The sequence below is a fragment of the Erpetoichthys calabaricus genome, chromosome 6 (assembly GCF_900747795.2).
Source record: "Erpetoichthys calabaricus chromosome 6, fErpCal1.3, whole genome shotgun sequence".
Taxonomy (NCBI): domain Eukaryota; kingdom Metazoa; phylum Chordata; class Cladistia; order Polypteriformes; family Polypteridae; genus Erpetoichthys; species Erpetoichthys calabaricus.
The window spans coordinates 212,964,711-212,977,499 of NC_041399.2; the positions used below are offsets into that span (position 1 = coordinate 212,964,711).

At 44.0% G+C, this 12,789-nt stretch overlaps 1 protein-coding gene across 1 annotated transcript in view; it reads left to right on the forward strand.

Moving 5' to 3' along the window:
• Positions 1-12,789, forward strand: part of LOC114644108 (dynein axonemal heavy chain 5-like) — a 424,175-nt gene that overhangs the window by 212,535 nt on the left and 198,851 nt on the right.

Consider the following 12,789-nt stretch of genomic DNA (forward strand, 5'->3'; position numbering starts at 1 on the left):
ATCCTTAGCACCCTTCTCTCAATATACCCAGCATCTCTCCTCTGCACATGTCCAAACCAACACAATCTCACCTCTCTGACTTTGTCTCCCAACCGTCCAACCTGAGCTGACCCTCTAATGTCCTCATTCCTAATCCTGTCCATCCTCGTCACACCCAATGCAAATCTTAGCATCTTTAACTCTGTCACCTCCAGCTCTGTCCCCTGTGCCACCATCTCCAGCCCATATAATAGAGCTGGTCTCACTACCATCCTGTAGACCAGCGGTTCTCAATCTGTGGGACGGGCCCCTCCTAGGGGGGCACGAAGTAACAAAAAGATGTGAAAAAACGAAAACAAGAATCGAAAATATGAAAAATACATCTATTGAAACCAAAACAAATTAACTTAATCTACATTCTGATACTAGAAAAATAAATATAGAGTTAGATAAATGTCGATAAAAGTTAAGTAGGTATAATAAAATAGGCATCTATGATCGGCACGGTGGCGCAGTGGGTAGCGCTGCTGCCTCGCAGTTGGTAGACCTGGGGACCTGGGTTCGCTTCCCGGGTCCTCCCTGCGTGGAGTTTGCATGTTCTCCCTGTGTCTGTGTGGGTTTCCTCCGGGCGCTCCGGTTTCCTCCCACAGTCCAAAGACATGCAGATTAGGTGGATTGGCGATTCTAAATTGGCCCTAGTGTGTGCTTGGTGTGTGGGTGTGTTTGTGTGTGTCCTGCGGTGGGTTGGCACCCTGCCCGGGATTGGTTCCTGCCTTGTGCCCTGTGTTGGCTGGGATTGGCTCCAGCAGACCCCCGTGACCCTGTGTTCGGATTCAGCGGGTTGGAAAATGGATGGATGGATGGCATCTATGATATACTAGGGGGCTTTGCCCCCTGCTCACTTCGCTCGCCAACCCCCGTTTTTGTTTTTCCAGATACACACATTTAAGAGTTTTGTTTCTTTGAATTGTTGCTATTTCATTAGTTTCACTTTTATTTCTGAACTTCTGTAAAAACAATATTTGGATTCTTTCGAGTCCCAATGTGCTGAATCTATTAAATGAGGTCCGTGAGATGTGTGTTTAATGACTTTGTACCAGTCATTCAGGATAGGCTTCTCTGTTTAGAATTTCAGCACAGACTAAACAGTCCACATCATCAGCAGTTAATAATGTATTTTGCAAAGTAACCAATAAATGCATGTGAGGTAAACTCCGTTTTTGAAATTCTCTTGACTTAAACTTCAAAGCCGTACAATATTTACATACTTCTGACATATCTCCTGTGTCCATCTATTCGATCTCTATTCGCCATTTCGTTATTTCTCCGAGTAATAATTTCTCCTTCTTTGCGCTAATGCAGTGTTTACTTTCTTTGTTTTGACACTGTCGTTGTTTTCTGCTTTCATATTCTGTATTTCGCTCTGCTTGTGTTTCGTGCCTACGTTTTTTTTTTGAAGCTTTTGAATTCCAGTTTTCATCATCTCTAACCTGCTCTCCATGTGTTTGGCTCCCTTTTTTAACCTCTGTATGACATTTTACTTTGTTTTCTACTCAGTCTTTTATTTCTGGCCTCGCTTTATCCTGCTTTTGTTTAGTGACACCCGGTCCGTGGTGATTATATTTTCCCTTTTTCAAGTAATAATTTCCATTTGTTTGCGATCTTGTGATCTTTACTGTACTGTCAATAATGCATCACTGTAATGTGATTCACCTATGCTATATAGTTTGGACGTGTGAGGATGACGTACATTTAATACAGAACGTTCGCCCGTGTCACTCTGGGGCCCCCCACTGTTAATACGGAGCTCCTTCCGTACTATTATGCGGTGCATTGTGGACCACTGTGGACTCCGTAGTTTCACTTTGTATCTCGGTCAGTCGAGCTCTTTCTTTTTGGAGCCGTGCCTGCCTGGTTTGCGCCATTTTAGACGCGTGTTGTAGGCGCCTGCATTCATTAATTATATCCAGGAGGGCTCGTTTTTGTATCTCGGTCACTCGAGCTCTTTCGTTTTGAACCCGTGCCTGCTTTGCCTCCACAGTTTGAGACGCGCGTTGTAGGCGTCTACGTTCATTAGATCTGTCCATGCGGGCTCGTTGTTGTAGCTGTGTTAGTTGTTGAGCTGTTTGGTTTTGGAGCCGAGACAGTTTTGCTTCCGCGGTTTCAGACGCGTGTCCGTACCATCTCAGGTTTGATGTGTGAACCTTTGTGGATTCCGTAGTGTGTCCTGTTTTACTCTGGGGTGGGGCGTTGACTCCTCTTGTTTTACTATGTCTCCTGCGTCCATGGGCATGTACCTGCTTCCATATAACTTCTCTCCCGTTTCACTCTAGGGCGGGGGGCTTTGTGTGGCGCCTGCGCACTATGTCTCCTGCGTCCACGGGCATGTACCTGCTTCCATATCCGGTTTACCATTCTTGGTTAGTAATATGGATCATTAATTAAAAAAGAACAAATTGGTATTAGTGGGCTCCTTTCAAAAAAACGTTAGGGGGGCGCGATTAAAACTGTTATGAAAACTCGGGTCGCAAATACTTAAAGGTTGAGAAACGCTGCTGTAGACCTTCCCTTTCACTCTTGCTGATACCCGTGTGTCACAAATCACTCCTGACACTCTTCTCCACCCATTCCACCCTGCCTGCACTCTCTACTTCAGCGGTTCCCAAACTGTGGTACTGTGGAGCCTTTTCAGGTGGTACGCATCGCGGTCCCTGAAATTTAATTTATCTGTGCAAAACCCTTTATGACAAGCCTGTTGTGAGCAAAAACCAATGAAACTGTTTAAATACAATAATACGTGGATTCCCAAATTTAGTGTGGTGTGAAATTTCGTCTTCTGAATAAACAAGGGGGCTCCGCCCCCTGCTCGCTTCGCTCGCCTACCCCCGGCGTTTTGAACCCGTGCCCGCTGGGCAGCCACGTGTGAGGATGACACACGTTTAATACGGAGCGTTCGCCCGTGTCACTCTGGGGCCCCCCACTGTTAATACAGAGCCCCGTCCGTACTATTATGCGGTGCATTGTGGACTACTGCGGACCCCGTAGTGTTTCCCGTTTCAGTTTGTATCTCAGTCAGTCGAGCTTTTGTTTTTGAAGGTTTTGAATTCCGGTCTTCATTATCTGTAACCTGCTGTCCATGTGTTTGGCCCCCTCGTTTAACCTGTTTATGACGTTTGCTTTCTACTCTGTCTTTCATTTCTGATCTCGCTTTATTCTGCTTTTGTTTCAATGACACCTGGTCCGTGGTGAATATATTTTCCCTTTTTCGAGTAATAATTTTCATTTGTTTGCGATACTGTGATGTTTATCGTACTGTTAATAATGCATCACTGTAATGTGATTCACCTATGCTGTATAGTTTGGACGTGTGAGGATGATGTATGTTTAATACGGAGCGTTCGCCCGTGTCACTCTGGGTCTCCCCACTGTTACTACGAAGCTCTTTCCGAACTATTATGCGGTGCATTGTGGAGCACTGCGGACTCCGTAGTGTTTCCCGTTTCACTTCGTATCTCGTTTAGTCGAGCTCTTTCTTTTTGGAGCAGTGCCTGCCTGGTCTGCGGCATTTCAGACGCACGTTGTAGGCGCCTGCGTTCATTAATTATATCCAGGCAGGCGCGTGTTTGTATCTCGGTCACTCGAGCTGTGTCGTGTTGAATCCGTGCCTGCTTTGCCTACGCAGTTTGAGACGCGCGTTGTAGGCGTCCACGTTCATTAGATCTGTCCACGCGGGCTCGGTGTCGAAGCTGTGTTAGTTGTTGAGCTGTTTGGTTTTGGAGCCGAGACAGTTTTGCTTCCGCGGTTTCAGACGCGTGTCCGTACCATCTCGGGTTTGATGTATGAACCTTTGTGGACTCCGTAGTGTGTCCCGTTTTAGTCTGGGGCGGGGCGTTGACTCCTCTTATTTTACTATGTCTCCTCCTGCGCCTTCACCACGCATAAGTGCCACTCACAATATGGCGGCGACGCCTGCGCCTTCCGTATTATGTTGGTTTTCACCATGCTGTGTAGGCGTCTTTGCCTTTTGTACTTTACCACGCCTTCCGACGCACGATGTAGGCGCCTGCACCTTCCGGGTCTGCCTTCGCTGTGTGGTGTGGACGTTTAACTGTTGTTGTTTCTGCCTTTATATTCTGTATCTCGGTGTGCTTGTGTTTCGTGCCTAGGTTTTTTTGTAGCTGTTGCATTCCAGTTTTCATCATCTGTAACCCGCTCTCCATGTGTTCGTCCCCGTTCTTTAATCCCTTTATAAAGTTTTACTTTGTTTCCTACTCTGTGTTTTATTTCTGACCTCGCTTTATCCTGCTTGCGGCATGTCAGACGGTTCGTAGTCTTTCTCGTTTTACTCTGGGCAGGGGGGCTTTGTTCTGTAACCTGCTCGCCATGTGTTTGTGCCTGTTCTTTAACCTCTTTATGACGTTTTACTTTGTTTCCTACTCTGACGGTTCGTAGTCTCTCCCGTTTTGCTCTGGTGGTTTGGGCTTTGTGTGGCGCCTGCGCACTATGTCTTTTGCGTCCACGGGCAGGTCCCTGAATCCATATCCGGTTTACCATTCTCGTTTAGTAATATGGATAAAACCTATTATTCGAATCAGTACTTAGTTCATTTAACGCTACCATAATTCCGTTTCGTGGAAGTCAACTTCTACTTCTTCACTGTTTGAGCTTTTGGTCACTAGATGAAAGCACAACGCCGACACTATTTAGTCTTCGGTAACTCTGCCTCACAGAAACCGCTCGTGTTTGTTGTTATACGTGCACTGTAGTCACTAGATCTAAGCACAAAGCCGATACCATTTCGTCTTTGGTAACTGCGTCACATACAGACTGAAGGCAGGATTTAGTTTTGGGGCGGAATTTATCAATTTATGTACATGCGCAAATTTTTTCATTAATTTTATACATAATTTCTTCCAATTCTTTTATTCAACTTTTATTCAGATTTCGGGGCGGTTGTAGTCAGTGTCGTGAATTTGCTGTATATTACCTAATTAAGAATTAATCATTCATTGCAGTACTTGCTTTTTAATTTTTTTGTTAAAAATTCGGGTGGTACGCAACGCAACTCACTTAACCTCAGGCAGTGGCGTAGCGTGGGTGTCAGCCACTTGGGGTGGAGGAAAATTCCGCCGCCCCCTTATTTAGGTATTTCAATTTAAAAGACTAAAATATACAGTAATTCTAAAGAATTTTTCGGCAAGAACAATCATCGTTATTGTGTATTGTACAGGTTACAAATAAAAAAGTCATGTATATATGTTTTACAATATAATAATCACATTTATTACAAAAATTCTTACACATATGCCACTTACAGTGGGTACGGAAAGTATTCAGACCCCCTTCAATTTTTCACTCTTTGTCATATTGCAGCCATTTGCTAAAATCATTTAAATTAATTTTTTCCCTCATTAATGTACACACAGCACCCCATATTGACAGACAAAAAAAAAGAATTTTTGAAATTGTTGCAGATTTATTAAAAAAGAAAAACTGAAATATCACATGGTCCTAAGTATTCAGACCCTTTGCTCAGTATTTAGTAGAAGCACCCTTTTGAGCTAATACAGCCATGAGCCTTCTTGGGAAAGATGCAACAAGTTTTTCACACCTGGATTTGGGGATCCTCTGCCATTCCTCCTTGCAGATCCTCTCCAGTTCTGTCAGGTTGGATGGTAAACGTTGGTGGACAGCCATTTTTAGGTCTCTCTAGAGATGCTCAATTGGGTTTAAGTCAGGGCTCTGGCTGGGCCATTCAAGAACAGTCACAGAGTTGTTGTGAAGCCACTCCTTCGTTATTTTAGCTGTGTGCTTAGGGTCATTGTCTTGTTGGAAGGTAAACCTTCAGCCCAGTCTGAGGTCCTTAGCACTCTGGAGAAGGTTTTTGTCCAGGATATCCCTGTACTTGGCCGCATTCATCTTTCCCTCGATTGCAACCAGTCGTCCTGTCCCTGCAGCTGAAAAACACCCCCAACAGCATGATGCTGCCACCGCCATGCTTCACTGTGGGGACTGTATTGGACAAGTGATGAGCAGTGCCTGGTTGTCTCCACACATACCTCAGTGCAAGACACATGACAGCCCGCATGGAGTTTGCTAAAAGACACCTGAAGGACTCTGTGATGGTGAGAAACAAGATTCTCTGGTCTGATGAGACCAAGATAGAACTTTTTGGCCTTAATTCTAAGCAGTATGTGTGGAGACAACCAGGCACTGCTCATCACTTGTCCAATACAGTCCCCACAGTGAAGCATGGCGGTGGCAGCATGCAAGGAGGTTCTGCAAGGAGGAATGGCAGAAGATCCCCAAATCCAGGTGTGAAAAACTTGTTACATCTTTCCCAAGAAGACTCATGGCTGTATTAGCTCAAAAGGGTGCTTCTACTAAATACTGAGCAAAGGGTCTGAATACTTAGGACCATGTGATATTTCAGTTTTTCTTTTTTAATAAATCTGCAACAATTTCAAAAATTCTTTTTTTTGTCTGTCAATATGGGGTGCTGTGTGTACATTAATGAGGAAAAAAATTAATTTAAATGATTTTAGCAAATGGCTGCAATATAACAAAGAGTGAAAAATTGAAGGGGGTCTGAATACTTTCCGTACCCACTGTACATTGATATAACAGGTATAGAACACTTATGATTATACCTTGACGATCGACAAGATGAAATTATTAGCGAATTGAATATAAAACACAAATCGACTTCCAATTAGAACTAGAACGATACTGTTACTATTTATATTTTTATTGAAAAATAATATAATTGTTAGAATTAAAAACAAAACTTCTGTCTTTAACTAAAACTTTATTCGTCTACTTTTTTTAAGAGCAAAGTCTTTTATTGCACTATCAGTGTCTATAGCATCACATACCTCTTGCTCAATAGACAAGATAGCCAGATTGGTTAGCCTTATTGTTGATCTTAAATAATTTTTGATCAATTTCAGTTTTGAAAAACTCCTCTCACAGCTGGCATTGCTTATGGCAATTGTGAGGAATATTCGGAGCATTATTATAATATTGGGCAGAGTATCTTCAAGCTTGGATTTCACAATAAATTTTAATAATTCAAGTGGGTCCGCATTAATTAATTTGTTTTCGTTGCCTGTGGCAGTAATAAAAGTCCGCAGTCGAAGTCGTTCCAGTTTGAAGTCCTGCTCGTCAATTTCAGCAGATGTGTATACATTCATTTAAAGAAAGTGGATTCCCCAGTTTCGTCACAGAATAAGTAATGAAAAATTCCGTGCTCATTTCAATCGGTCCGAATCATAGGAGTGACAAAAATCTGAAATGAAATGGTTCAAATTTTTACAAGATATTATTATTATTTATTGTGCAATTTTGCCGCCCCCTAAAAGTGCCGCCCGGGGCGGGCCGCCCCTACTACACTACGCCACTGACCTCAGGTGGTACTTGACGTCCAAAAGTTTGGGAACCCCTGCTCTATTTCACTTCTCTACCACAATCCCACCCTCCGGAAATGACCGTCTTTCTGCCACAGCCAGGTGTTACGTGGGCGACCCCTTGGCCTGGTCCAGCCACTCGGGTCCCCAACAATGAAGATCGTACGAGCCGGATCACCCTCAGGGAAATGTGCCACATGGTCATAGTGCCGCAACTGACGCTCCTTCTCAATGCAGGTCATGTGCCTCATTCGGGACTCCATGAGCAACACAAAGTCAAACCAACGGTCCTCGGAACCCAAAAATCACCTGCAAGGAACTGCAAATGAAGTCTCGCTGCATTAAGGCCGTAAAGTGCTCTGCTATTTTCAGTAACACATCACAAGCAGCCGGCAGGCCGACGCAATCTGAAGACACATGCAGGTCTTACCTTTCTGATGTGTTGAAGGTACATCCCACCTTCTGTCTTTGTCAAGACTTTTCCAGAAGAAAAAAAAAATTCCTTTGTTTAGAAGGGGTATGTGAAAAAAATAATCAGTGGCACCAGAAGGAAATAAATACTCTCACCGGCCTGATGGATTTTATTTATTTATTTTTTGCATGGCCTAGTTTGTTGGAACAAGAAGCCCCCTTTGTATCCCATGGGAAGGCAAACACGGAAAATGAGCCAGCGCCAGGATGATAGATTACCACAGTCCATGTTAGCCACATTTACACGAGTTATCTTGGCCGTGCAGCTGAGAGCCCGCTGGCATGCAGAACAATGACACTTTGAAGTGACTGCACCTTTGTGTTCATTCTGTATAGCCACTCTGACTGGGGGGGGACGTCATTACCCCAGTGGACAATTTTATCGGCACACAGCAAAAGGCTGGCATTCCATTTTGGACAATCAACTGTAGCTTTTGTTAATTGGGCATTGAAAATGGAGAAGTCGGCACAGTGGTGTAGTAGTTGGCACTGAGGCGTCACAACTCCGGGAGACTGGATTCAAGTCCTAGGTCAGGGTAGTCCCTGTCATATGGGATTTAACAGATGGTGTTGTGTAGTGAGTGCTAAATGGACATCCTGTGACGGTCCGGGTTGTCTACTTGGTCCTTGGCAGCTGTAATAATAATTAGTAATTCTTTACATTTGTATAGCGCTTTTCTCACTACTCAAAGTGCTCTCCACACAGGGATGACCCGGGAAGCGAACCCACAATCTTCTAACTGCAAAGCAGCAGCGCTACCACTGCGCCACCTGTGAGGATTACTGGGGCGTCCCAGCCGGGATAAAGTGCCAGCCGTCCCTTACAACCTATTGACTTGAAATTTGGTACTCATACAGTTAGGTCCATAAATATTTGGACAGAGACTACGTTTTTCTCATTTTGTTTCTGTACATGACCACAATGAATTTTAAATTAAACAACTCCGATGCAGTTGAAGTGCAGACTTTCAGCTTTAATTCAGTGGGGTGAACAAAACGATTGCATAAAAATGGGAGGCAACTAAAGCATTTTGTGAACACAATCCCTTCATTTCAGGGGCTCAAAAGTAATTGGACAAATGAAATAACTGGAAATCAAATGTTCATTTCTAATAATTGGTTGAAAACCCTTTGCTGGCAATGACAGCCTGAAGTCTTGAACTCCTGGACATCACCAGATGTTGGGTTTCCTCCTTTTTAATGCTCTGCCAGGCCTTTACTGCAGCGGCTTTCAGTTGCTGTTTGTTTGTGGGCCTTTCTGTCTGAAGTTTAGTCTTCAACAAGTGAAATGCCTGCTCAGTTGGGTTAAGATCAGGTGACTGACTTGGCCATTCCAGAATTTTCCACTTCTTTGCTTTAATAAACTCCTGGGTTGCTTTGGCTGTGTGTTTTGGGTCATTGTCCATCTGTATCATGAATCAATGTGACTGCTGTATTTAGCTGGATTTGAGCAGACAGTACGTCTCTGAACACCTCAGAATTCATTCGGCTGCTTCTGTCCTGTGTCACATCATCAATAAACACTAGTGTCCCAGTGCCACTGGCAGCCATGTACGCCCAAGTCATCACACTGCCTCCCTCCACCGTGTTTTACAGATGATGTGCTATGCTTTGGATAATGAGCTTTTCCACACCTTCTCTATACTTTTTTCTTGCCATCATTCTGGTAGAGGTTGATCTTGGTTTCATCTGTCCAAAGAATGTTTTTCCAGAACTGTGCTGGCTTTTTAGATGTTCTTTAGCAGCAAAGTCCAATCTAGCCTTTCTATTCTTGAGGCTTATGAGTGGCTTGCACCTTGCAGTGCACCCTCTTGATTTACTTTCATGCAGTCTTCTCTTTATGGTAGACTTGGATATCGATACGCCGACCCCCTGGAGAGTGTTGTTCACTTGGTTGGCTGCTGTGAAGGGGTTTCTCTTCACCATGGAAATGATTCTGCGCTCATCCACCACTGTTGTCTTCCGTGGACGTCCAGGTCTTTTTGCGTTGCTGAGTTCACCAGTGCTTGCTTTCTTTCTCAGGATGGACCAAACTGTAGATTTTGCCACTCATAATATTGGAGCAATTTCTCGGATGGGTTTTTTCTGTTTTCGCAGCTTAAGGATGGCTTCTTTCACCTGCATGGAGAGCTCCTTTGACCGCATGTTGTCTGTTCACAGCAAAATCTTCCACATACAAGCACCACACCTCAAATCAACTCCAGGCCATTTATCTGCTTAATTGATAAGGACATAACGACGGACTTGTCCACACCTGCCCATCAAATAGCCTTTGAGTCAATTGTCCAATTACTTTTGAGACCCTGAAATGAAGGGATTGTGTTCACAAAATGCTTTAGTTGCCTCACATTTTTATGCAATCGTTTTGTTCACCCCACTGAATTAAAGCTGAAAGTCTGCACTTCAACTGCATCGGAGTTGTTTCATTTAAAATTCATTGTGGTGATGTACAAAACCAAAATGAAAAAAACGTTGTCTCTGTCCAAATATTTATGGACCTCACTGTATACTACATGACGTCTACTACCCTGTTTCGTGGGTGATGATTGACCTCCAAGGTTATTCCTCTTTTAATTTTAATTTTATTTTATTGTAGAATCAACTCTCAGCAGTGGCCAGCAGTGAGGCCGTGTGGCACATGCATACGGGCACCGTTCTCATTCCCTAACACCCTCGCTGTCACTTCCCCTACCTCTTCATATCTTAAATCATTCTTGAGGCTGTTTGAAGACTTACGTGCCAGCTTAAGTGAAAAATTAAAGAAAACTTACTAAGTAATTGCAACCCAAACACTGACCTAATCAGTTTTAAAAGATGCCGACAAAAGGAGAGAAGAAGCGGGCCGCTAGGGTGGACATAAGAAGATCTGCTCACGAAACAGCAAGTGCATCAAACTCTGAGCAAATGAATGAGAAACGTACCGAGAAAGAGGAGGAAAACTAGGAATGCTCAAGTCAAGTGTAACGTGCAGTACGCCGTTACTAGTCTAATATAAAAACAGTGCTAATGTTTCTGTTGGATAACAGAGACAGAGCACCTGGATGGACACACAGATGAACAGACACATAGGCTTGTCCTTCTATTATATTATATTATATTATATTATATTATATTATATTATATTATATTATATTATATTATATTATATTATATTACGAGGGGTTGTCAAGCTAAAGTTAGAAAATGGGATTTATTAGAAAACGAACCTTCACAAAACTGCTCAATGTCGCCTCCACCCTTCTCAATGCACTTGTGCCACCTACTTGGCAGTGCCCGGATTCCAGCAGAACAAAAGGCTTTGTCTTGTCCTTGCAAACCACTCCTGCCCTCGAGTTATTATCGAGCACTACATGCCAAGGGGGTACTATAGTCAGTAGTGCAAGTTCCTGTGACTTGCTGGAGACCAACGTGAAGCCTACTATTTGATCCAAGCAGTGAGGACTGCTGGTGCACACAATACAGTGCACCAAGCACCCTCCACTCCACAATACTCACAAACCAATACAATACAATAACCAATAATCAATCCTCCATTCCCAGACGCATTGCCACCCTTCCTCCCAACTCAGCTCGCCCGTCTGGGATCTCTCACAGTCCTTTATAGTCCTTGACCCGGAAGTGCTTCTGATCCCTCAGTCTATGTGATTATCCAGCACTTCCGGATCAGGTGAAAACTCTCCTTCTTCATCCTGGAAGTATGTCATTTCCTCTGTCGCTGTGACTAAGACGTACTTCCGGGTTATAGGGAAAATATCAGTCCCTGCTCCTTCCTGCAGCGTCCCCAGGAGGCCCCCATGGTATCCAGCAGGGCTGTGATGTAAAATTCCACTGTCCATGATGCCCTGCTGGAACGCAGGGCACCTCTATTTTGCAAGAAGGGCTCCACCTGGTGGCCTGGGGGTATTGGCCGGGAATGAACGGCCGGCCATATCCCACAATATATATTTATATTTAGATTTCACCCCAAGGCTGCAACACAGCAATGTATAAACGGTGAAGGGCTCTGAATACATTCCGAAGTCCCTGTAGCGTAGTCGGTAAGACGTTGGACTGCAGAGCACAAGCGTGGCCTCTCTACTCCTGTCTCTGTCTCCCTGCCTGACTGCAAACACTTGGCTATATCTTCATTTGTAAGTTTTCTTGGAGAAAGGATGCAGCCAGAGCCAGACGACAGCATTGTACACCAGGCCCAACACTAAAGAGGGCTAAACAGGAAGGGAGACAGAACAGTTCCCAGTGGTGCTCCAGTGTTACACGCCACCATTTCTGACACATCACTTGATTGCTATTCATTTATTCTATTCTGTTCTTCTTCTGAAATGTAAAATGATAATAATAATCTGAAGAGGTGATCAACATCATCATGCCACGCATATTTACCAAATATAAAGTAGATGATCTAAGCCAATATCTATATATATAATTCACTAAGCCACCAGCGAGTAAGACACCCATGGCACACACAGGACGGAGCCACACCCACCAACTCTAAGACCATTGGATCCGACTACAACTCGCAAAGCCACGCCCACCGACTCACAAAACACGGCATCGTGTTCGTCTGTGCTACAGTCCACATGCACCTCTGAGCCACGTTGACTTTTCATTATTCTTTTTGGTTATGACACACGACCCCATCCACCATCGAAAACCATGGGAAATGAACAACGAAGCCCAGCCCACAAACTCTAACCCTCCTCTCACGTGATAGGGAACGCACCTCAGAGCACCGCCTCCAGGCGGCGCTGTCTTGAAGCAGTTTTAGGCACAGGCTCATTAAACTACAGTGTGCTACAGAGTGCTTCTGGGGGTCTTTTCTGCCCCCTGCTATCAGGAAATTCAGTGCTTCCACTCAACATTTCAAACTAAATGGTGATACACTTCAAGTTAATTTCTGAACAATCTACATTACTATTTATTTATTGATTGATTG